Here is a 2,506-nt window from a genome sequence, read left to right as displayed (position 1 = left end):
GGTGGCGGGCTCGGGGCCGGGCCGCCGCGGGGCGGTGCTCTCCTCGACACCGGGGGTCTCGGGGAGCGCTGCGGGGGAGGACGGCCCCTGCCTGCTCCCGAGGCGGTGAATGCTGCCAGGGGCCAGAATGAAACGATGTAGAGCTTCCCTCGCCCGCCTCAGGCCTGATTTCCCCAACGTGTTGGCTGTAGGACCAGTGAGACCTCCTGGGACCTCCTGCTCTGGAGGACCTGGCTGGGAGGGCGGCGTTCAGTAACGGGTGCCTTGGGGATGCTGGAGGGGTACTAGAAAATGTTGACTTCTGCTATGATTTCTTCAGATTCCACTGAGCATTTGCATCCAGGACCACGGGATGGTGATCAGGGCTGCGCTGAGAAAAGCTGTCAGTGGCACCGAGACCACAGGGAGGACGACGGTGTTGTGCAGAGAGAATGAGGTCGCTTTGAGGCCGAGAGAAACTGGCATGGGATGACATTCAGTACGGCAGGGTTTGGGGTCACATACTTGGGAACTAATAAGATCATAATTTATTCACTGGGAGCTCATCATCTGGAAATGTTTGTGGAAAAGACCTTGGGTGTTTTAATTGGTTCCACAGAGTCAGTCTGTAGTCCGTGTGATGCATCCAAGAAAAAAAAAAGACAAATGTGATTTTAAGAGGCGATTTTAAAATTCAAATGTGATTTTAAAATTCAAAGTATTTTGGGGACACACAGGTACATTCACAGCTCATCTTGATTATTGTGTATGCTTCTGGTCACCCACGTTCAAGAAGCCAAACTAAAAGGGGGGGCAGAGAAAATAGATGCAGCGTAGAACAGAGACTATGTTACAAGGGATGAGAGGAGCGTTGTTCCTTGAGTCTAGCAAAACAAATATGAAAGGACTTGTGACTGCTGTCTCCAGAGGACAGGCATTTTGCAATCTGAGAAGGCAAAAAGCTGCGTAAGATGGAGAACTCTGTGGGCCCTGTAGCGAACAGGCTACACTGAACATTAACATATCTGAGCCAGAAGTGAAGGAGCAAAGATACTGCCATTAGAGGAGTGAGACGGTGGAACAGCCCTGCCACAGGAGCTACATGGATAAAACCTGTTCGGTTGGTTTTTTTGAGAGGGAGCTCAGGAGGCTTCTAAAAGGGGTTATATGATGTCTCTGCCTAGGTTACCAGAGGGATGGATATGGGGAAGCGGGTCCCTCTCCATTTGTGTTTCTGCTGAACACCAAAGCTCTCCTTTGCCAGCTACTGGTACAATGCATAGTAAGTCTTTCTAGTTTGAGAGATGCACAGCTCTCTGCAGACCCCAATTACTCAAAATAGTTCTTCTAGAAAATGTCACTTTGCTATATAACCTCTCACATTTCTTTCATTCTTCTGTTCTCTGTTTACTTGCAAGAGCGACGACCTCTCTTTCTTCACACCTGGCTCAGGCAGTCTCCTGGGAAAGAAGCAGCTGTGCGGATGAGGCAGCTAGCGAACAATCTCATCTGCCATGAGATGCCAACGGGCCCAAAGACCAAGCAGCGTTGTTCCAGGAGATACAGGCTGCCCCAGTCATGATTCCCTGCTCTTCCTTATCACACCTACTCATCGTGTATCCTTTCCTAAATGCTAGGGGAAAGTATTAGTAAGTGAAGTGTTTTATGCACATGCAAGTCTTCATTGTTTGTGCTCCATTTTCTGGCAGAGCAGTAGGTACCCTAAAATAAAACAGATATATGTCCAGCATATGTTCCTTGTAAATGTAAATCTGTGCTCCTAGTTCCTGATCTCCCCATTCTTGTGAGTTCTTGCAAAGTACTTGTAGGTTCCCAAATGTGTCTCTAGTTTTCATCAGTATCTGTCGAATGCCTGCAGCTTCTTCTGACTGCAGTGGTAATTGTGGCTTTTCAATTCTAAGTATCAGCCTCATAAAAGAACCACTTGAATTTTCTGTTTAATATTATATTTACTTACACAGATAGTAACAGCTTAGTGTGGGGATGCACTTTCTGCTTACTGATTTTATATTGCCTAAAACAATGACCCGTCAGATCACTGGGCTTTTTGGCTCTACTGTAATAGCAATAGTAGGTTTATGCACTTTTTAAAGTGTTGAAGGACACTGACAGGCCTGAGAGCTAGGTCTGCACTGGGCTTTCCCCACTTGCTCATTTTCATTTTCTCATGGTTGGTTGTATTTCAGGGTCATTCACCAAAAAGTTCTTCCAAAATTTACTTTTAATAAAAGGGAGCGATGAAGCTGGTGGAGGGTCTAAAGCACAAGTCTTATGAGGAGCGGCTGAGGGAACTGGGGTTGTTTACCCTGGAGAAAAGAGGCTGAGGAGAGACCTTATCGCGCTCTACAACTACCTGAAAGGAGGCTGTAGCCAGGTGGGTGTCGGTCTCTTCTCCCAAGTAACTGGTGATAGGAAGAGAGGAAATGGCCTCAAGTTGCGCCAGGGAAGGTTTAGATTGGATGTGAGGAAAAATTTCTTTACTGAAAGAGTGGTTAAACATTGGAAC

The sequence above is a fragment of the Pygoscelis adeliae genome, unplaced genomic scaffold (genome assembly GCF_000699105.1).
Source record: "Pygoscelis adeliae isolate BGI_AS28 unplaced genomic scaffold, ASM69910v1 Scaffold202, whole genome shotgun sequence".
In the NCBI taxonomy this organism is placed as follows: domain Eukaryota; kingdom Metazoa; phylum Chordata; class Aves; order Sphenisciformes; family Spheniscidae; genus Pygoscelis; species Pygoscelis adeliae.
This window is presented reverse-complemented; position numbering follows the sequence as displayed.